General features: G+C 41.0%; 1 protein-coding gene across 3 annotated transcripts in view; it reads right to left on the bottom strand.

Annotated features, from left to right (window-relative positions):
• The window catches only part of Carmil1 (capping protein regulator and myosin 1 linker 1), a 286,802-nt gene that overhangs the window by 258,224 nt on the left and 4,818 nt on the right, over positions 1-23,760 (bottom strand). The window lies entirely within an intron of this gene.

Below are 23,760 nucleotides of genomic sequence, written 5' to 3' on the forward strand. Positions count from 1 at the left end.
GGGACAGAGGTGGGATATTACAGAAGACCTGCCAGCTGTTTCCCTAAATAATGCAAATCTCCTTACAACCTGACAACTGTCTGAACTGTCTTCAGTCATTTCTTAGGGAGAAAATGACAAAATAATTTAAATACTACCCCAGTAAGGCTGAGTGGCAAATAAAAAAAGACACCAACTATAAAAATAAATGTGACCCTCAACTAAAGACACATATTGCACATCTGAAAAATAAGCAAAGAATTGGGAATTGATATTAAAATTCCAAATTTTTTTAATGGGTGTTGGCTCTCAGGACAATTCATTTTCTTACATTGGTGGAATTTCGCCTTTTTAAGAGTTTATATTTTGCAATCATCCTGGCTGTCTTCCCAGAAAGGAGGGGGTGGAGAATTGGTAGAACAAAAGGAAGGATGCTTAAAATTTGGAAAACATCCTTGGCATCTTAACCACTGAAAGCTCTCAGGTCTCTTGTGCTGGAAATATATACTACTTTGTATCACAACTAGATTCCACAGGTTATTACAAACAGGAAGCCCAGCCTTTTGTCTAGACTGCTGTAAAGAGCACTGGGCATGGAGCTCTCCCTTTTGGACAGGATGAGAAAGGGAGAGGTTTATTCACCTTGACAAGATGTCTTATTCTGAAAGTATTTAATTTAGAATCAATATAATAATTTATAACATTATTTGAAGTTGTAAAAGCATAGAGCAACATTTTACCCTCTTACCCTTCCCATCCCCTTCCTCCTCCCCCCCCCTTTCTCTATCCCTCCCTTCCTTCCTCCCTCCTTCTCTCCTACCTTCCTCTTTTTTTGAGAGGGTGGTACTAAGGTTTGAATTCAGGGCCTTATGCTTGTATGCAGGTGCTCTACCACTTGAACCATACACACCTCCCACCCAATATTTTGACTTATTCTTTAAGACGGAGCAAGTAGCCAGGCACACGTATACACTAGAGATGCTCTTATTGACTAAAAGGAAGCCACAGCACCAGTAGTTTGGCAGATGGCTGGGGCATCCTGGGACAAATTCAAGCAAGAATGGGAGAAGGAGGGAAGACCACGTCTAGAACCACATTGTTCCTGAACTTTTGATAACGTGACAGAGGCCCATTAGAGAATCTCAGGCTGAGTGTGCCATTGTTTCTGGTGGGTGTGGATCTTATCTCTTAGGTGTGTGCTTTAGGAGAGTGAAGGGAACTGGTGACTAATGATTTACAGCTTCACAATATAACAGGGTAACCTTTGGGATCAAAGGAGGGACTGTCACCAGGGTCTGATAGTGGAGTGGGGACATAGGTTAAACAGCTTTTGTAGACCTTCACTTAGAGCCCTTCTCCCCAGGCTCCATAATCCTACATCCCTCAGCAAGACCTCAGGTTTCCAACTCCTGGGCCTTCCTTGGGTTCCAAGACTGACTTCTTCATGACATCCCTCTTTGAAGCCATACTGGCAAGGTGACTTGAGTCTACACTTATTTTTAAGTCCATTGCCTTCACGAATTTGTTGTGGTCTCCTTTACTTTCTTCCTATCTTTATTGTGCTCAGATCTTTTTTGTTGTTGTTGTTATGTTTGGGCTGGTACTGGAGCTCCACCACCTGAGCCACATCTTCACTTCTGGATTTTTGCTCGTTTATTAGAGATTGCAGTCTCAAGATTTTTCTGACCCAGACAGCTTCATACTAGGATCCTCAGAGATCTCGGCCTCCTGGGTAGCTAGGATTACAGGAGTGAACCACCAATGCCCAGCTTATACCCTATCTCAAGCATTTTGTTACAACAACAGGAAATGGACTGGTAGAGGCACAAAGCTGGGATGTTGGACTATGTTGTGGAAGGCAGGACCAGAATCTGGCTCATGTATTTTATTCTGGATTTTCACACAGGGCAGGGAAGGTCCATGTATATTTACTGACTTAATAACTGGAACTATGAGGATGGCTGAATGGGTTCTCAGTCAAGTGTGAGCTTCCACTTCACAGAGCATTCATGCAGCCACGTGAAGAAGGAAATGGATGTATGACTATTATGAACTGACTTCTATTTCATCAATAAAGTGATCCAGATTCCCCTAATAATTGAACATTTCTGGATTTGCTTGGAGAGAGGAAAAATACTGTTTTCCATACCAATTTAAATAAAAATGTTGGACAATAATTCTTCCCCACAGATCCTTTCATGGACTACTATTAAAAGCCTTCTCAGCCACAGTTAAAAAAGCAGTGCTAGAAACCACATTGCTCAAAGCTCTGTAAATATCCCCACAGCTGACTATAACCTCCAAATGCCTATTTTAAACTGAATTCCAGCAAATAGCAGGTCAGTCATGATCAACACTTGACCACCAAAAAAGACAAGAAATATAGGCTTGGGTTTCTTTGAGGAAATCTAAGATCCCCAAAGCAAGGCATTGCTCTTATTGTTAATAGAAGTATAACTATTTACATCACAGTAATGTATGCAGCTTAATCTACACACAGCTTAATCTGCTGGGCATCACTAGGCAGCTACCTCATTCAACATCTCACTGTGTGTTTCAATGCCAACATCCACAGCCACCTGCAATAACAAGTCATGCTTGCTATAAATAAATGCCTTATATTCTGACAGATGAGAGATGAAAACTCTGGATGTTTAATAGAAACAAAACTGGCAATCACCCTTCAACTCTCAAAAAAAAAAACTTTAATTAAGTTTGAAATTTCAGATTTAGCTGCCAAAGGAAAAGTGGTATCTAAACAAAATAAAGACTAATTTAAAACAGAACTAATCCAATACTATAATTCCCTTGCTATTCGATTTTAACTCCCAGAGGAAGCTAACCCTCCCCACACCTCCCACCAGCTATTTTTCTGTTTACTGTATTCTTTTTCAATTTTTTTCTTTCTTTTTCTTTGTTTTCGTCGGTCATGGAGGCTAAACTCTGGGTCTGGGCACTGTCCTTTAGCTCTTCAGCTCAACACTAGCGCCTTACCACTTGAGCCACAGCGCCACTTCCAGCTTTTTTCTGTTTATGTGGTGTTGAGGAATCACACCCAGGTCCTTATGCATGCGAGGCAAGTGCTCTATCACTGAGTCAACTTCCCAGCCCCTTAATTTTCATTTTTAACAGCAGTAATATTCATTCTGTAACCAAAAGAAACTAACAAGTGAAGATTGTTTTTGATGCCAGTCCTGAAGTTTGAACTCAGGACCTTGCACTCTTGCTTGGCCTTTCTTCCCCCCTTCAAGGCTAGTACTCTACCACTTGAGCCCCACAGCTAGACTTCCAGATTTTAGTGGCTAACTGAAGATAAGTCTCATGTATTTATTGCCTGGGATAGGTTTGAACCATAATCCTCAGCTCTCAGCCTCCTGAGTAACTAGGATCATAAGTATGAGCCACCACTGCCCAGCAATGTCCCTGTATCTTTCCTCAGGATGATAGAAGACATCTTTGTCTTCTGCTACTGGCAAAGCAGGGAGAGAATTCTTCAAGTAAGATTCAGAACTGCTCAAACAAAACCCCACTAAATATGTCCAAAAAACATCTTCTCACATCTCCACTTGAACTAAAAGCAGCAAACACAGCAGGGAGCCAAAAGGCCAGACTTCCTAATCTGATTTAACTCCATCAAAGTGAGCTTGTGTATTCAACCCTAAATCACAGAACCCACCCTATCACTGTGAGACCCAACTGTCCTTGGCAACTGCTTGGTCAGACCACACTAAGAGACATTTTTAAGTGTTTGACTATAAAATCATGACATTTAATCAGTTCTAACCAGCATAGATGATCTGACACCAGCAGTGAAAATTATAAATCCTACAATCTTATATCAAAGGAAGTATTTTCCTACTTGAATAGTTAAGATGTCAAGCAATCTATAGTTGAACTTGCCCAGCTGCTGGAAACCCCACCCCCACCCCACCCCCATCGTAGGCATATTCTATTATTGAGCAGCTCTGATTGCTGGAGAGATTCTTCTGGGTTTCAAACCAATCCTCCTTCCACTGCAGTTTTCATCCACTGCCCCAGTTCAAGCCCATAGATTAATCTAAGTCCTGTTCTCTGTGGTAGCCCCCTCCCCTATGTGGTTGCAGATTAGCAGTGCTAGCTATGGAAGAGGCAGCCTCGAAATATCGCCTGCACCAGTCAACAAAAGCAAATGTCTTCAAAGAGGCTGAAGAGGATGACTGCAAGTTCAAGGCCAGCTTGAGCTATGTAGCAAGACTCTGTCTCAAAAACATCAAATGTCGGTCTGGGAAGGTAGCTCAGGGGTAGAGTGCTTGCCTTGCATGCATGAGGCCCTGGGTTCTATTCCTCAGCACCATATAAGCACAAAAAGCCAGAAGTGGCGCTGTGGCTCAAGTAGTAGAGCCCTTGTCTTGAGCTGAAGAGGCTCAGGGACAGCACCAAGGCTCAGAGTTCAAGACCCAAATAAAAGAAAAAGAAAAAGAAAATCAAATACCAATAGTTCATGCCTGTAACCCTAGTTATTATAGGAGGCTGAGATTTTTGCCAGGGCAAAAAGTCCAAGAGTCTTCATCTTAATGGAAGAAACTGGGTATGGTGGCTTGGGCATGGTGTCTCATTGCCTATTATGTCAGCTAAGGTAAGAAGCAAAACATAGGAGGATCACAGTCAAGACACCTTTTCAGGCAATCTAAGACCCTTTTCAAAAATAACCTGTGTAAAAAAAATGACAATAAACATGGCTTATCAGGATGCCCTAATGCTCAAGTACCACTGAGGGGGAAACAAGTATATTTAAGGAACTTTTCCCAGCACAGTTTCCCAGTAGTTTTTAAAGCAGAGTGGTCTCAGATTCTGTGTATATGTACCTGCTGACAATGAGACTTGAACTCAGGGCCTTGAGCTCTCACTTGGCTTTTTCACTCAAGGTTGGTGCTCTACTCAATGAACCACAATTCTACTTTTAGTTTTTTGCTGGTTCATTATAGATAAGAGTCTCACAGACTTTTCTACCCAGGCTGGCTTTGAACGGCAATTCTCAGGTATCAGCCTTCTGAGTTGCTAGGAGCACAAGGATAAGCCACTGGTGCCCAGTTCAAGATTATCGCTAACAGTTATAATACACAGACAACTATGTTATCCAACGTGTTCCCTAAAAGATGGACTTAATCCTTGATTCATTCAAGTCAATTCCCAAGTCACACTACCTTTCCTTCAAAATATGGCATCTTTATACATATCACACAAGTCATAATGATTTATTAAATAAAACAGCTCAATAATCTTCTTAAAAATAGGATGAGCAAATGTGTCTTCTTAACATATTTCCCCCCACTGGCTATTTTACAAAATATCAGAGACAACTATGATGACAATCCAAAGGGTTATGCAAATCCGAATCTGCATAGTGTTCATTTGTATGAAAGATTAAACACTGAAATAGCTAACCTGTCAACTTGTCTCTGCAGTCCCCAGAATACTGTTGTGTGCTAGATATTAATTGGTGCTTTAGGAAATGTACAACCCTAGTTACGTCAGAATGGCAAAAGGTTCTGAGGACAGAGAGATGGAGCCACCTGTGTAAGTGTGGAAAATGCAGGGTCAAAATCCCATGCAGGAAGCAAGGGAGCAGGGTCTGGTCACTTTCCCAATTTGGAAATCATGGACGAAGAGCTACACAAGGTTTCTGTTTTCTCTGTACATGGAACCAATGGAATAAGAAGCTTTCTTGTTTTTTCCAATAACTTAGGTGAATGTTAGGTAACAGTTTTACTTGCTAAAAACAAGAAGATCATACCTCGTAATGTTAGCACACAAAAGAAATGAAGTGTCATTTTTGAGACCCTAGGAAGACAATATTTTCTTTGAGCTGGCATAAAAAACATACACAATAAAAAAAATTAAAAAAAACATACACAATGAGAGGAGAGGGTGAATTCTCCTTTCAAGCAAAGAAGAACCTTGTCATCAGCCAAAAGGTGAAAGGACATCCAATTCTTTCCCATGGGACTAATGGTATCCAGCCTTCACAAACAGGAAATAAAGCACTCTCTCTCAAATGACAGGCAGAAGAGGAAACGGCTCATCTACACTATGATTCACATTCCCGAGACAGAGGCACAAACATTGCTCAGTACCACAAGAGAGGGATGTGACAACCTTTCTCCTCAAGCATCCTGTAATCTCCCAGTTGAGGAGCTGGGTGTAATGCCAAGCAGAGCTCAAATACACAAGTCAGAGAGCACTTAATAGCTTTCCTGACTCCACTTACCATTCTGACCAAGGCAGAGTCCAGTTCAAGTGCTGTCAACAAGCAGCTGTTTACAGATGGCCATTCTCCTTCTCTTCCAGACCTGTTATTGATCCTGCTTCTTACAAAGAGGCAAGTTAAAGATGGGTTACATCAGATAAGGCCATGAAACCAGTTTGAACTTGAACTCTGTACACCAGACCTGAGTCATATTCTGAACAAAAAGTCTGTGCATACCATGAAAAGATTATTATTCAGGGTTAGAAGCACTTAATACAAAATACAGTAAAGAAAATGTCTTGGGCTCAGAATAGTTTACAAACTCAGGAATGTTAGTAATTCAACCAAAATATTGGTTGAAGAACAAGAGAACCAGCCATGCACCAATGGCTCAGACTCAGCTTTCTACTCAAGAGGCTGAGATTTGGAGGATCACAGTTCAAAGCCAGCCAGAAAAATCTACTAAATTCCACCTCCAAAATTACTAGCAAAAAGCACAGAAGGAGGCAGGATTCAAGTGAAAAAAAATCAAATAAGCAAATGTGAGGCTCTGAGTTCAAACATTAGAACTGGCCAAGAGCAACAAAGAGAGAGAGAGAGAGAGAGGAGAGTATGATTTCTGGTTATGCTTTCAATTGGACTCCAGATCTTTTAAGCTAGTCTTAAAATAAACACTGAGCACATTCTTAGAATCTATTACCTAAAAGGAACTCAGCCAACTATCTAAGTAATGATGTAAAATATTCTGCATCTCTACCTATTCCTCTTTGGATTGATAGGATTCCTTCCAGGCATGGTGAAATATGCCTGTAATATCAGCTACACAGGCAGAGGTGGGAGGACTGAGGTTAGATAGGGGAAAAAAAGTATGAGACCCTACACCAAAAACAAACTAAATCAGTAAGTGGCGTTATAGCTCAAGTGGTAGAGCACTCGCCTTGAGCTGAAGAGATCAAAGACAGTGCCCAGGCCCAGAGTTCAAGCCCCATGACGGACCAAAAAAAAAAACCACTAAATAAAAAAGGACTACTACTACTCAAGTAGTAGAGGACCTACCTAGGCCCAAGCAAGGTCTCAAGTATAAACCCTTATAACACACACGCACACACACACACACACACACACACACACACACACACACACACACACTAATACCTTGCTTCATTAAGGATAGAAGTCCTTATATATCTTCCCTGGTTTTCATGGGAAAGAAGAGGGAGGAAGAGAGTACAGGAAAAATGAAGACTACTCAGCTGGATAGAGTCAATGCCAAAAATTCAAACTAGGAATTCTGTAAGCTTAATGATTCATAGAAGATGATCCACAATTTTCATACTCTATTCACTGTATTTCTAATGCAGTTTTTGTTTGTTTATTTTTTGTCGGTTGTGGGGCTCAAACTCTGGGCCTAAGCACTGTCCTTGAGCTCTTCAGCTTAAGGCAAGTGCTCTACCACTTGAGCCATAGCACCACTTGCGGGTTTTTTGGTGGTTAATTGGAGATAAGAGACTATAGACTTTCCTACCTAGGCTGGATTTGAACCATGATCCTCAGATCTCAGCCTCCTAAGTAGCTAAGATTTACAGGCGTGAGCTACCAGCACCATGCTTCCAATAAAGTTTTTTAAGGTACTAAGTTTTAGCACTTCCTTCCAGAGATGACACTAAGATGCTTGAAGAAGAGAAAACATAATCAGAGAGGCTGGAAGTGAGGTTCAAGGTAAAGCACTTGCCTAGTATACAGAGGCAAGCCCTGAATCTGACCCCTAGAACCCTCCTCCAAATAAACAAAATGTAACTAGAATCAAAGCAATAGATATGTAGAACCAATAGGTAACCTGGGCTCTTGGTTCTAATGTAAGCAAGTGAAACAGAGTCAGCTTCTGAAATATATGCACTAGGCAAGTCTCTTTCTATTCATATCCATAATGCTAAAATAAATAGCTGTTGTCTCCTACTATTATCAATAGTGTAGTTTTCCATTAACTATTAAAATTACTTGTGAAGAGTAGTTGGATGGATAATGGGTGGGTAGGTAGCGGGGGTTGGTTGTACTAAAAGTTGAACACAGGACCTTATCAATTCTAGGCAGCCTCCTAAGAGAGTATTTTTAAAGGAAGAGGATGAAGCTACCCAGGTGATTCTGAGACACACCTAGGCTGAGAATCAGTGCTTTAAGGAAGCAGCATGCCATGAAGCCTGTCTGTAGGGAACACCTGTTTTCTAATAGGTATCTACACCTGAGCTCTTTGGGTCCAGACACTAGGGTTTCTTCTCTCTAACATAAGAGTATCAAGAGAAGTAAGGGACGAGAACCCCTGTCAGCAGCTGCCTACCTAGGCCTTGCAGAAAACTATTCATGGGATATATTGAGATCTACTTCAACTTGAGCATCATCCTTTCGGAAGTGGTCACCTTGTAATCTATCATCCATTCTCCTGTTCTGTTCACAAGTAGCTCATGAACAGCCTCCTCTTCTCCTCATGGCTTCTGTCTATCCAAGGATTTTTACCGCATCCTACTTATGCTATTTTCATGATTCTGTCCTTTCCTGTGTCTCTAATACCCCAAGAGGAAGGATCCTTCTCCAATACAGATAAACTCAGGCGGGCAGAGCTACAAGGCCCAGAGTACTAGTTAGTCAGTCCAAAAAATGCTCACCATGGGGTCAAGGTCAAATACAATCATTTCTAATTCACCCAAGCTCTAGGCAAAATGTGGATGAAGTTCAAGGACACTGTCTAAAAGGGAACCCATCAAAAGAAAGCTATGGGCATGGAAGGTTATTCAATGGGCAAATGACCAAAGCTCTGCTTATAAGTCATGGTACTTATCAAGCTTATTCTATGGGTCTCTAACTGGAGTTTCCCTGTGTAACTAACCCATTGTTTTTCAAACTATAGTATGCATCAAAACTACCTGAAAGGCTTATTAAAACACTTTGCTAGGTAGGTGTGGTGATGCACATCTGTAATCCCAGCACTCAAGCCAATCTAGTTATACTGAGAATTCTAGGACAGCCTGGGCAAGTTATCAAAACCCCACCATAAAAAAATAAATCATGGGGGGGCTGGGTAGTTGGCTCAGTGGTAGAGTGCTTGCCTCAAATGCATGAGGCCTTGGGTTCGATTCCTCAGCACCACATAAACAGAAAAAGCTGGAAGTGGCACTGTGCCTCAAGTGGTAGAGCACTAACTAGCTTTGAGCTGAAGAGCTGAGGGACAGCACCCAGGCCCAGAGTTCAGGCTCCACGACCAGCAAAACAAAATAAATAAATAAATCATGGGCTGGGAACATGGCTTAGTGGTAGAGTGCTTGCCTAGCATACATGAAGCCCTGGGTTCAATTCTTCAGTACCACATATACAGAAAAAGCCAGAAGTGGTGCTGTGGCTTAAGTGGTAGAGTGCTAGCCTTGAACAAAAGCAGTTCAGGGACAGTGCCCAGAGCTTGAGTTCAAGCCCCAGTACTGGCAATAAATAAATTAAATAAATAAATTCTACTTCTGGCTCCCATTCCCAGAATGTAACCTCAGTAGATCTGCATAGAAATCCTATGAATTTGCTTTTTTTTTTTGGGAGGGGGGGGCGTTGGTGGTGCTGAACTCTGGGTCTTGAACTCTGGGTCTGAGCACTATCCTGAGTTTTTGTGCTCAAGGCTAGTGTTCTACTACTTGACCCACAGTTCCACTTCCAGATTCTTGTGGTTAATTGAAGATAAGAGTTTTACAGACTTTTCTGCCTGGGCTGGCTTTGAAGGCAGATCCTGAGATCTCAGCTTCCTGAGTACTTACAGGCATAAGCCACAGATGCTTGGCTTGAATTTGCATTTTTAAAAAGTTCTCAAGTGAAGTTAACACTGCTATTCCCAAAATGACATATTGAGAACCACTGATGTAACTTCTTAAGCATTTTTTTTAAAAAGATAGTGATACTGGATTCATGGCTCAAGTGGTAGAGCATCTACCTGAGAAACACAAAGCAATGAGTTCAAACCACAGTACCTCCAAAAAGAAGAGAAGAAGGAGGAGGAGGAGCAGGAGGAGGAGCAGAAGGAGGAGGAGGAAGAGGAGGAGGAAGAAGCAGCAGCAGCAGCAGCATTATAGCATCACAAAGCCAGCTCCAGGTGACTAATACCTCTAATTCCAGCTACTACAGAGGCTGATATCCAGAGGATCATGGGTCAAAGCCAACCTGGAATGAACAGTCTACAAGACTCTACCATCAAACTAGGCAACAAAAAGCAAGGCTGGAAAGCATGGCTCAAGTTGAAGAGTACCAGCCAAACAAGCAAGCTGAGAAAGTGTGAGGGGCTGAGTTCCAACTCCTGTACCAAAAACAAAACAAAACAACTCCTAAATGGATGGACATCTGCCAACCAACAAGGGTGACTTTTAGTATTATTAATAATCTTACTATATTACCTGAAAGAGGCTCATGCATATTTCTGACTGCAATCAGATTTACAATAAAACTAAGGTGCAAAAGATACAGAAATTTCACAGAAAAGTCCTCAGACTCTCAACAGTATGCTTGAACCTTTTTTAAAAAAATAAGGAAGGCTGCTCCAAGTAGTAGAGAGAGAAAAAAAAACATGCTAAACCCATTTCTACTGACAGCCTGGTGGAAAACAGCTCTGCAAAGAAAACAAATCACAACAAACATAATGCAAAGCCAGAAAGAAATGCATAATGGAAGTTTGCTCTGGAAATATTTACATAACATATACCTAAATAATTTGTGGCTAGGAATGGATAAACAGATCCTCCTTATGAGAGCATTTAGTCTATGCCAATAGGTAATATTTGCAATAATTACAGCCAACGTACTGAGGCTATGCATACTTAGTGTGCAATATCTCATTTAATTTTAAAATCAAGCCTACAAAGTAGGTTCTGCTATAACATCCATTTTACAGGTAAAAAAAAAATCAGGCCAGTGAAGTTAAAGCAACTTACCTATCTATGGTCAAATGATAACAAATGGCAGTTTCCAGATTCAAAACCATATAGATGATTCAAGAACAGAGAAAGATATATAAAGGAATGCAAGGGCTAACACACCCATGAAGACACTGAAAAACACACAGTATCCCACTCTGGAATTCTAAGATGGAGTAAAGAAACTAGCTCTTCCCAAAAAACACAGCTAGGCAGGCAGGAGCTGAGAGAAGACCTTTTGTCAATGTAGCATTGCTATTCAGCTCTGCAGATGACCCACATGCACGTGTCAGACGTAACGACAGATGCTACTTTCATTACATCTCTGCAGCAAAACCACATAAATGACGTAATACTAAAGAATCCTTAAGTGACAAGGTGCTAACAGCCTCTCCTTTGCCTCAGAATGCTTTCCTAACAAAGCAGAGCTACACAGGAAAAACTGGACAATCTCCTGGCTTCCAGCCTTGTCAAGAAAGAGCAAAAGACCAGAGTACAAGTGCAAGCCCTGTATCCAAACCCCAGGGCTGTCAAAAGATGGAGTTCTGTATGGTAGTGCACATCTCTATCCTAACACTAGAGAGACCTTTTAAAGGCACAAGGATTTAGCGTTCAAGGCCAGTCTGGATATCTTAGCAAGCCCTTGTCTCAAAATACAGTATTTTTTTAAAGGCTAGAGATTTAGCTCAGGAGTATGATGTTTGCCTGAGTTCCCTGTACTGCAAGAAGGACGGAAAGAAGGAAGAGCCAGAAGGAGGAGGGAAGAGGAGGGGAGCAAAGGAGGGAGGGAAAGAAGAGAAAGGAGGAAGGGAAAGGAGGAAGGGGAAGGGAAGCAGGGAAGGGAGTGAGAAAAGAAGCACAAGGAAGGGACAGAAAGGGAAGGCAAGGCAGGAAGGAGAACAAAGGAAAGAGGAAGGAAACTGGAGGAAGGGAGAGAGGCAAGAAGGCAAGGAGGCAGACCAGGGGCATAGTTGAGTGGTAGCACTCTAAAATGTACAAAGCTCTGGGTAGATGTCTAGTATGGCCACTGCAGGGTGGGGGGGAGGGGGGAGAGGTAGGAGAGAATGGAGGGAAGAAGGAAAGAGTGAAGAAAAATAATGGACCCAATAAGCTCCCAAAGACCACTTTGGAGAGAATAAAATGATAGAATCAAGGGTGACATAAACTGCAAAACATTTTCTATTGTCCTGCGGGGGAGGGGGTAGTGAGAAATGCACACAGTTGGAAAGAAGCTCCCAGAAGTTCACAGTTAATTCATTATGAACATAGGGGGGAGGTAAAAGTTCTCTGATAAGGAGCAGGGCCCAAAGAGCCTTAAATGACAACATCAGAACAAACGCACCAAACATGAGACTACAGTCGCCCTGCAGCTAGTTTTATCACCAGAACAAGCAGTGCCTGTGACTCAGTGCACAAAGCTGGACACAATGTTTCCCAAAATCACAACGTGGATCTGTCCTGCTTGCAGGCAGAGAGCAGAAACTTCACAGGGATTTGAAAGGGGAGGCGCTGGATGCTACAATTGCCAAACCGAACTAAGACTTAACAAAACACATAGCCCAGCTATTTTCCTCCCAGTCCCTGCTGATGGGAAGGTGATATAAGCTGTCTTTTAGAATAAATGGGATCAGGAAAACAAAAAGGGTCCAGTGATAGTAACACTTCACCCAACCAAGGAGACCTTCTTCTAGCCTTTCTCCAGCACAGATTCAATGAGAGAAAGACAGACAGAGACAGAGAGACAGAGAGAGTTGCTGAAGCCCATAAGAATCAAAGAGCAAAAAGCACGTCAAAAAAACAAACACAAGAGTGCAAGTTCAAGCCCCAGGACTAGCACCAAAAAAAAAAGTAGATCACAAATTAGTCTTCACAGTTCCATTTAAAATATATATATATATCACATGCTTCTATGTATATGTGAGCATAGAAAAATATGGGAAAGACTTTTTAAATATTTTGTTTTATATGTGAATTGGTAAGATTAGAGGATCCCTCACTTTTGCTTTCCTGTTTTATTTGTTTCACTACTAAAAATGTCATATATACTTCTTTTTAATACCCAGTCACCATATACCTGGTATTTTTCCAATGCAGACAGTTCCCACATCATATTTCTTGCACTGTCTGCAGGAACACAAATTCTGCGGTGTCCCCAACTTCAGAAGACACTATCAACTGGGGATGTGGTTCAAGTTGTAGAGCACTTGCCTAGCAAACACAAGGCACTGAGTTCAAACCTCACCATCACCAATAAGAACAATAATTTTTTTAAAATGGTAAAAAAACATTGTATGTTTAAGTCAGCTCAAGATTGTTTTCCAAGCACCTAGCACCCTGAACACCTACAATGTTAAAGCCTTATTGATAAAGTAAGTGTTAAGATACTAAAGCAAAGTGATGAGAATAGGGACACATTTGAAACCAACATCGTCCAGGGAATGAGACTTCAGGAAATGAGGCTGCTTTAGCCTGAGGATTACATGACCTAGTTAAAACAGAAAAACAGTTTTCAAATACTCCAATAGCATTCATGGATAGAAGGTAGCAAAACTGCTATGTTCCTGAAGAGCATACTAAAAAAGGAGGGGAGGGAGCTGGAGGAGAAATTATTGAGAAGCTGAGCTAGATTCATCAGAAGTGGATACCTGTGTAGCATTTGGTGCTATACAAGAAGCTTCTCCTAGGTTAGGAGGCATAGTTAGATGGCCACCAGAAGTCCTCTGGGCATCAATCAAAGGAGGAGGACAAGGTCTGAATAAACTCCTCTCCCCTCCCCCAAAGAAGTCTACAGAAGATCCTATCTGGAGGAAATGTCTACTAAGTCCATAAATGTAGAATCTGTAATTACTGCTTGGGGACATTTGTACATACTGGCTCCCGACTTCAAAGAGGACTTCGCACCAACTCCTACCTGAAAAAAATCAAGATACTTGCTAGCCAAGGTTCAGCAAGACATATTGTAGGGGAAGGAAGATGTTGAGAGGGGTGAACAACTTAGTGATCTAGCATGCAAGAGGCATTGAGTTCTATGTCCAGCACCATAAAACAAGTAGCAAAAGAGAAACGTTAAAAAAAAAAACAATAAACCTTTCACTCAACTAAAGGGGGGGAGGGGGACGAGCTTCCATGACTGTTTTACTGATGTTAATTCTCATCCTTTCCCACAATGCATGTTCCAAGAATCCTTCTCTCTCTTGTCCTGTCTTTGAGGAAAGAGTTTGAGAAAATGATTTCGAGAGGAAAAAAGCAGAGTACAGAAACAAAGACTTAAGCTAAATGGTAAAGTTTTTGAGGCAGTCTCACTATCTGGCTCAGACTACCCTTACACTCACTTTGTAATCCAAACTAGTTTCAGGCTTGGGTTGCTCCAGCAACAGACTTCCCAAAAAACTGGGATTAATGGTATGTACCATCACACCTCACCTAAATTGGTATATTCTGTTACTAGACCCCCAAGCACTTTAGAAAGAGGAAGATAACTGCATAGAAAAAAGACAAAAAACATCTTTTAAGCTCAAACATTTAAGGGCAGCCTGGGCAACTGAGCAACATGAGAGCATATCTCAATATGAAAAAAGCAAGCAGGAAGGAAGGGAGGGAGGGAAGGAAGGAAGGAGGGAGGGAGGGAGGGAGGGAGTGGAGGGTGAGAGAGAAAAAGACTATTGCAGTTTTCAATCTACTTTGACAATAATTTACAGTGTTGCCAATTCAATGACACCTAGAAGTGCTACATTAAATTTTTACTAATGTCTGTTTTGTTTCCTCTGTAACTATTCTACAACCGTGAAAAAAAAAAAGAGTTCTCCCTATTGATCCCATATTTTGGTTAGATAGCCTGGCTCCTCAATTAATACAATGCCCCTTTCATGCCCCCTCCTACCTCTTTCTCTTCACTGCCACCCCCCCCCCCCACTCTTTATTAGATTGTACCCAAATGTTCTGCTCCCAGGAAGGTTAAATCCCACAGACTGGAAAAATAGTATCTTTTTAAGAACAATGAAAAGTTACACCCTAACTGGTATAGGTACAACTGCTTCCTTGCCCAAGGTCATTTGACTCTGCTAACTACCCCAGAAAGTGGGGCAGTTGCAGGTGAGAAGAATGTAGCTGCAGCTCAGGTAACAAGTTCAAGAGAGCCAGAATAGTCTCCTGGAAATGTATGCCAGGGTACGGAGCCACCTCCACCCCCTACCCAGAGATCAGAGAAAAACAGGTGGGAGCTGACCCGAAGTGTGAGTTCAAGTGCATTCTGAAGCACTCAAATAGATTCTTTTCTTGTGACCGCCCCAAACTTTTGCCAGGATCCTTGGCAACAGTGAATGGTGGTGTTCTATACCCACTCCTGAAGATCGTTTCCACATCGTTGCTGTTTTCTAAAGCTCAATTTTCTAGAGCCATGTAACTTCACCCAGGTTCTTTGAAAATCTCCTATGCACTGAATTGTAAGTGATCCTTAAAAGTTGAGACTCCTAATGGTACCACAAAGGGAACTGTTCGAATTACCTGACAAGTGGTATGAGTCTTGTGCAGAGCGACAGAAGCCCAGAGTCCTTAATGATAATTTTCCAACAGCCTGCTTTAGAAGCCATAGTAGTCTACAAACATTTCGTGTGATTTTCACTCTTTTTTTCCTTTTTCTTTCTTTGCTGTTTTGTGTTGTTTTTGTTTTTGTTTTTCATCTCAAGTTCTAGAGCTTGAAATTGGGGCCTGGGTGTTGACCCTTAGCTTTTTCTACTCAATGCTGGTACTCTACCACTTGAGCCATACCTCCACTTCTAGCTTTTGGGTGGTTAATTGGAGATAGAGTCTCCTGGACTTTGCTGGCCTGGCTGATTTTGAAACTTGACTCTAAGATCTCAGCCTCCTGAATACCTAGGGTTACAAGTATAGGTCACTGGAGCCTGGCTTCTTTTTTCTTTTTGTTAGTTGTGGGGCTGAACTCTGGGCCTGGGCGCTGTCCCTCAGCTCTTCAGCTCAAGGCTAGCACTCTACCACTTGAGCCACAGTGCCACTTCAAGCTTTTTCTACTTATATGGTACTAAGGAATCGAACCCAGGGCCTCATGCATGCAAGGCAAGCACTCTACCACTGAGCCATCTTCCCAGCCCTGGAGCCTGGCTTCTTATATCAATTTTAACTACTAGAACAAAATGCCTACACACACTTGAATGTGTTACACTATATTTAACCTGTCAGAGATCAGACACTAGGTTAAGTAAGTTATGTTGTTGCAGCAGAGATCACAGGAAAGTATTCCTGCCATCATATTTGGGAAGAGTCCTGAGATTGAAAAACTAGCTATTTCCAGCACTATGACATTCACATTGCTTCATTGGAGCCTCCATAGTATGAAACAAAACAGAATCTGACTCCCTTTTCATGCATTTCTAACTGGATATCACCGAGTTCACACTACTTGCAATTCAACTAGGAATTGCATGATATACCCTTAAACTATCACTATTTCATAGGCTGTGGAAAATAGGTATTTTCAATTTCCAAAAATCACTACTAGAAAAAAGATCCTGTCTCAAAAAAAAAAGAAAAGAAAAGAAAGAGAGAGAGAAAGAAGGAAAGAAGGAAGAGAAAACCTCCAATGCTACTATAAGGTTTTTTAGGTCTAAAAACCATTGGCCAAGATGTTGATCTCACTGCACAAGACAATTTCCAGCATGGAAAGTGGAACTGTTGCATCATTAGGTATTAAGGTGGGGAATTAGAAAACATAAATGCCTTGGCCAGGCAAAATGAACAAGGCCTTAGCTTGATGTGGTGACACACACTTATAATCCCTGCACTCAGAAGACTAAGGCAACGTGGCTCTCAAGCTCAAGGCCAATCTGGGGTATGTAGTGAACTTCACACCAGTATGTGAGCTACATAGTGAGATCCTGTCTCAAAAACATTAAGTAAAAAAACATAGCACAGTTTAAAAACAGTTTCCAGACTGGAATATACCTGAAATTTATAACAATTAATGACTAAGTGAACCAAATGCTTACAAAAATTTTATCTGAACTATTTATCTTTATTTAGAAAAATTATACTAAAAGGTGGCAGAATTTCTATTTTGAATGAATGAAAGTAGCACTGGCACCAAAATATTTTAGAAATACATGTCATCCAAAATAACATCCCCATACTTTTTAATATTTAAAAAAGTTAGCTTACACTTAATTCAGTCAAATCTAATTAAGATATGCAAAAGGTATAACTAAATAGCCACCTAATATAAGTTAATGAGATTGCAAGTTAATTTTATTTTTGTCCGTCATGGGGCTTGAACTCAGGACCTGGGCGCTGTCCCTCCCTGAGCACTTTTGCTCAAGGCTAGCACTCTACCACTTTGAGCCACAGCACCACTTCCTCAGGTTAACATTTGGAAACAAAATGAATACCTTAAAATGTATTTGTTTCATTTATTTATTTATCCATTCATTCATTTATTGGACAATATCAGGATTTGAACCCATGACCCAGTACTGCTAGGCAGTTGCTTTTCATGTGAGCCATGGTCCCACGGGGAGGATGGGGGGGAAGGGAGTGTTGGGTTTTTGTTATTTGGGCTATTAGGGTATTTTTGTGCAGGTATTGGAGCTTCAACTTATAGCCTTATGTTCTCATTTGGCTTATTTGCTCAAGATTGGTGCTCTAATACTTGAGCCACACCCCTACATCTGGCTTTTTGCTGGGTAATTGGACAGAAAGAATCTCATGGACTTCTCTGCCCAGGCTTGCTTCAAACCACAATCTTCAGATCTCAGCTTCTTCATTGTGTGAACCACTGGCCTAGCTACAATGAATAGTTTCAAAGAGGAGAGTTCCATTTGCAAGCCACTTACTTCAGATGCATGTTATGAGAAGTACAGAAGAACAAGGGCTTACAAAAATGGCCACAGCCTAAATTCCAAAGGCAAACAAAGAAAAACTAAGGTGCCACACAAATGGATCTCCCCCACTCTTCTGAGCCACTATCCTGCAGAAAGAGGACATCACCACATTTCTGTCTATAACAAGCACAACAGCAGCAATGTGGGTGTTGAAGAGCACCAGGGCCCTTGCTCCCTCCTGACAGTACTTTTCTTTCAATCATCAGTCCAGACCATACCAAATGCTGCCAAGGCTATAGAGAAGCTGGATGGTTAAAGCATTGTTTGGTACGGCTACAAAATGAATAATACTGCCACTCTGGGAAAGCTTGCCAGTGTGACTGCATACCATTGCCAGTCTGATAAAATACACAATTCCCATGCAAACCAGCAACTGCAATCCTTGGCATTTGTCGCAGAGAAATAGAGATGTATGTTCACTCCAGAATCTGTACGCAAATGTTTATATCAGTTTTGTTCCTAATGCCAAAAGCTGGAAACAACCCAGCTGTCCATCAGTGGTGAATGAATAAACCAATGGTGGTACATCCATACTGTGGAAGAATTCTTTGGACAAAAAGAAGGGAGGTGGGATGATTGATATACATAACAATGTGGATACCGGTATAGGGAATTATGTTGTGTGAAAAGCACCAACCACAAAGGCATACACTAGGTATGACTGCATTTATGTTACATTCTTTCAATGACAAAATTATGGAAATGAAGAATGTACCAGTAGTTATGGAAGGGCTCAGAGAAGTGGGGAACAGCAATATGACTATAAAAAGGCAGTATGAAGGCACTCTGTGATGCTGAAAATCTTCATACATAGGATTGCTCAATGGCAGGTTTTTGGTTGAGATATTACACTATAATTCTGCTAGACAGGGGACACTGGAGGGTTATAGGTATTATTTGTTATAACTATGTAAATTATCTAAAAATGAAAAGTTTGGGGCTTTGTTGTTGTTGTTTGTTTGTTGTGGGGCTTGGACTCAGGGCCTGGGTGCTGTCCCTGAGCTCTTTGGCTCAAGGCTAGCACTCTACAACTTGGAGCCACAACTCCACTTGATGTTTTTTGTTTGTTTGGTTGGTTGGTTTGTGGTTTTTAGTTTTTTTGAGTGGTTAACTAAAGAGTTTCATAGGAACTTGTCTGCCTGGGCTGGCTTGGAACCTCAATCCTCAGGTCTCAGCCTCATGAGTAGCTAGGATTATAGGCGTGAGACACCAGCTTAAGCTTCATTTTTTTACCAGTAAATTTAAAAGTGTGTGGTATGTGTGTAGTGCTCATATCACAGCTTGAACTTGAAGTTTTTGCATTCATGACTAATGTGTACCACTTGAGCCGTGCTTCCTGTTTAGCATAAAATGCATTTTTAAATGTATTTTTTAAAAAGTTCCAAGTTCTAGCTGGGAACCAGTGGCTCATGACTGTAATCTTATCTACTCAAGAGGCTGAGATCTAGAGGATCATGGTTCAAGGCCAGTCCAGGCAGAAACATTCTCTAGATTCTACCTCCACTTAACTAGAAAAAGCAGGGGAAAAGATATGGCTCATATGCCAGTCTAGCAAGACAAGGTTCTAAGTTCAAACTCCAATACAGGAAAAAAAAAAGTCCAAGTACTATAAAAATTGAGTAAAGATTTAATTAGCAAATGAGAGAAGGAAAGCAGAATCTACAAAACACAAGATCATTTCCTAAAAGCATCCCTAAAGACTACAGAGAAAGCTATGACAACCACACCACGCCACAGGTGGCATGTCAACACCAGGTCAGTCACAGAGGATGCGCTCCCCTTTTACAAGAAGACAAGGGTAAAGGACTACCCCCATGACAACATGAATGACAGCCTATGCTAACTTGTTCTAGCTTTCATTTAAACTGACCCAAAAGGCACAAGCCTTGCTTATTTTCCACCCAGTTTTCCATTCTATGCCATTAAGTCCTCTGGCCAAGTAGATCTGAAAACAGCCAACATGATTCTTTTTTTTTTTTTGAGGGGGGGAGGTCAGTTGTAGGGCTTGACCTAATGGCCCAGGTGCTGTCCCTGAGCTTTTCTGTTCAAGGCTAGTGCTCTACCACTTGGAGCCACATCTCCACTTCCAATTTTCTGGAGGTTGTTAATTCGTGATAAGTCTTTATGGACTTCCCTGCTCAGACTGACTTTGAACTGCAATCCTCAGATCTCAGACTCCTGAGTAGCTAGGATTACAGGTGTGAGCCACCAGCCCCTAGTCACACTTGGTTCTTAAAAATCTCTAATGCACAGAGGCATATTAATGTTTTGGAAAAGGCATGCAGAAAAGAGACTGATTCATCATTAACAGTCTAAATGCCAAATTTATTTATGCAGGAAACCTGCTTTCTCCATGAGACCCTAGCACTTCCAATGTCATTTGACCACTGCATGTCGTGGGAATTTAATCCCTAGTCTGTTGCTCTACACCCTAAGGTGTCACAAAGGACACCTAGACCCTAAGAGATGCAGCAGATATTTGGAGTCTAGAAGCAATGACATTTTCTATGCCACTGAAAAAACAGAATGCTGGATCCCTTAGTTCCTGGTGAATAGTCACTTACTAGGTGTTACATTTGCTAAGCAATGGGAAATCCATATTTAAATAGCTCCCACTTATTATACCGGAAAGCAGGTTTTATATGAATATCTGCTGTTACAATGTTTGTTTCATTAGAGAAAGGAACTGTGAGGAGAAGGAGGTGTGACTAAATCCCAGCCCTTAACCATTGAGTATTCCTGTCTCCTTAGAAAAAGGAGAAGAAACTGGTGGAAAGAATGAACAGGTGGCAAGAAGAGACCTGTTTAACCAGTCTCCATTCTTACTTGACAAGACCCAACTGTGAGGAAGGAATCAGGCCTGACCTGACCATTACCCACCTGGTACTCTGGCTGCAGTTGCATTGAGTAGGTTTCTCTCCCATTCTAAGCACATCCCCTCACAGCACGTCTCCAACTGCTGCCTGGTTATGTGGGTGCCTCCCCTGCTAGCCCAAAAACTACAATCATATAAAGTCAGAGGGATGCACATCCCGTCCACTCCATATGCCTCACCATAGCTGCAATTCAATCAGTAAGGAAGAAATTCATGTGGAAATCAATCAGACCAAAGACAAAAATCTCTGACTCTTCTAAAAAAACCAATCTTCCTAGTTATTATTTGAAGTGAGCCTCTACTGGACACAGCAAGGGATGCTTTCCTGTTATTTACATCATAGTGGTAAAGCAGAGAAGTTCTGAGTGTAGAAGGCCATGGGTTCAAATCACAGCTCTGTCTTTCATTAGTTGGATAACCTGAAACAACTAACTTTAGCCTCTCCAAAGGTGCAAAAAGTATATGTCTACACCCCAGCACTTGGGTAGAGGGTCAAAGTAAGGTAATGTACAAATAAGGACTCAACAGTAGACTGTTCTACAAATGAAGATAAATGTTCTACAAAAAAGAAACTAGAAATAATATAAAGTCCCAAAGTGTAAAAAGGAAGAATCAAGTATCACACTACATCCTCCTACAAGAAGGAAAGGAACCCCCAGGAAAAGGGTCTAAAGTGCTTCCCCAAGGAAAAAAAATACACTGAACGATGAAGCCTACTCATTAACCTATTTGAATGCAGTGGCAATTAATTCATTAAATTTCTCTACATTCAAAAACACAAAATCAAAAAATGCAATGGTTACTTCTTAGATCCTCTTGTTCCAACTTGTAGCCTGCCAGCAAAAGCCAGACCTGGAGTATTTCTATTAATAATTCCTGGCCCTGCAGGTAAACAACAGCCATAACAAGTTAAGGCTTAGCTTCCCTAAACCATGTCTTAGATTCCAGACTTGGGGGAGATAAATACTTAAATTAAAATACATTTGTGATTTGGTTACAACTTTAATCAACTCCAGTAGCCAAAAACAATCTTCATATTAAAAGTGCAAATCATAAGTCCACTTCTGCCGTGTAGAGCTTGCATGTGCTAGGCAAGACGTCATCCCATTGAGCTGCATCCCTGGCCCTGATCATGACTCCTTTCAGACAGTGCTGATTTTATTATATTGGATATAAATCTGTATTGAAATCATATGGCAAATTCCAGTCACAATGGGTTTGTTCTAATGAGTAATACCCATGCCAAATAATAGCAAGTGTCATATTTCAGACTAAGTTATTTAGAAGTAGGTACGAGCTATACTATTTCTACCTTAATAAAAATTTACTTTGGGGCTAGGAGTGTAGCCCAGAGGTAGAATATCTTTCTAGCACTCAATCATTGACCCTAGGTTCAATTCCCAAACAGTAAAAATAAATAAATAAAATTTTAAAATTACTAAAAACATGTTAAAAACACAAATGACCAAAACAGGATTTGTTCTCTTTACACTCCCATCTCCAAAAAAACTAAATAAATGAAGTGCCATTCTATGAGCTGAAAGACTTAAGGAGAACATAATTTAAGAAAACTTAGTGTTTATTAAGGCTAAAGAAAACAGAACAATGATATCAATAATTTTTACTATTAATAACTACAGACCAGCAATGAGCACATTTTGTTGCAGAGCAAAAATTCCCCCACTTTTTCCCATTTCAATGTCTCTGCTATCTGTCTGTGCCCACAGACAGGAGAGAAATAGAAGTCACCTATCAATACTTACGGAAGACAATCATACATATCCTGGAGTTAGAAATTCTTACAAGATTCTCAAGATGGATGTTACTGAATAGATACTTGAAATTCTGTAGCAAATTCAACTGAGCCAATGAAATACTGGAAATATTCTCTTATAACATCTGCTTGTGGCATTTTTAAATACTCCAGAAAAAAAAAAAAAGCAGATAGATGAAGCAATATTGATTGGCAAAGCAGCACAAATTGTTGGAGCTGAATGACAAATTTGCAGGATTCAGTACAATTCTCTAATTGTGCATGTATTTGGAAGTTTCCATGATGCAGAGTTAAACAGTGTTCTCGCAATTAGGCATGGCACCTGCTAAAAACCCAGCTGCTTGGGAGGCATTAGTAGGGGAATTAAATAGGTAAGAGGACCATGGTCTGAGGCAGCCTGGCCAAAAAAAAAAAAAAAGCAAGAACTTATCTGTAAAATAACAAAAGCCAAATGAGCTGGTGGAATAGCTCAATAGTACAATACTTGGCCCAGAGCTCAATCACCCGTACCACATACACATACAAAAAAAAAAAAAAAAAAAACTCTCTATCCACATTCAATTTTGGTTTGCCATAATCTCAACCTAGAAATACCACAAAATACTTTCACTCATACTAGTAAGTCACTATATGTGCCCTAAAAATTTGTCCACAATAGGTCCAATTCTTCAGCCCCTAGAAATTCAAACAAACTGGAAGCCCAAGTCCAACGGCCATACTAGCAGTTACTACCACCAGCTAGCATTTCCCCAGGAACACCAGAACCTGGAAAAACCTGACAAATGCCTTGTTCACATCCTCTGCTCATTGCCCTTCAAGAAAGTTGACACAATTAAGCCCAAATGACCTGAAACTTTTTAAACTCCCCCATAAACTGTGGTAAATAAAGTCATAAGATCAGCCACCACATCAAAGATAATAAGCTATGGGATGGGGGCGTAGCTCAAGTGCAAGAAAGCCTGTCTAGCCAGCACAAAACCTACTGTAGCCCCTGCAAAAAAAAAAAAAAACCACAGTCACAACCTGAAGGAATAAGTTTAAACTTTCCATCTTTAAGTGATCTTACTTTTAATTCCAAC

The sequence above is a fragment of the Dipodomys spectabilis genome, unplaced genomic scaffold, assembly GCF_019054845.1.
Source record: "Dipodomys spectabilis isolate Male_0828 unplaced genomic scaffold, ASM1905484v1 ptg000085l, whole genome shotgun sequence".
Classification (NCBI taxonomy): domain Eukaryota; kingdom Metazoa; phylum Chordata; class Mammalia; order Rodentia; family Heteromyidae; genus Dipodomys; species Dipodomys spectabilis.